Source organism: Corapipo altera, unplaced genomic scaffold (assembly GCF_003945725.1).
Source record: "Corapipo altera isolate COAL_440 unplaced genomic scaffold, ASM394572v1 113, whole genome shotgun sequence".
NCBI lineage: Eukaryota > Metazoa > Chordata > Aves > Passeriformes > Pipridae > Corapipo > Corapipo altera.
In genome coordinates, this window is record NW_020884895.1 from 11,529,629 (window position 1) to 11,529,937 (window position 309).

The 309-nt window shown below is 69.3% G+C and overlaps 1 protein-coding gene across 1 annotated transcript in view; it reads left to right on the top strand.

Annotated features, from left to right (window-relative positions):
- DHX36 (DEAH-box helicase 36) overlaps positions 1–309 on the top strand; it is a 22,391-nt gene that overhangs the window by 849 nt on the left and 21,233 nt on the right. The window lies entirely within an intron of this gene.

Genomic DNA, 309 nt, shown 5'->3' on the forward strand with positions numbered 1-309 from the left:
CTCACACTCACACACACACTCACACACACACACACTCTCTCACACTCTCTCACACACACACACACACACACACACACACACTCACACTCACACACACACACACTCTCACAGCCCGGTGCCGCCCGCCAAGGCTCACGAGGGGCGCGCCGCGTCCCCGCTGTCCCGTGTCCCTCACCTGCTGCCGGTCGGTGTCGCGGCTCTTCTGGCCCTGTTTCCGCGCGTACCACAGCCCGATCTCGCGGCCCTTCAGGTGGCTCGGGTGGCGCCCGCGCCCGCCGCGCCCGCCGGGCCCGCCCGCCGAGGGGCCGC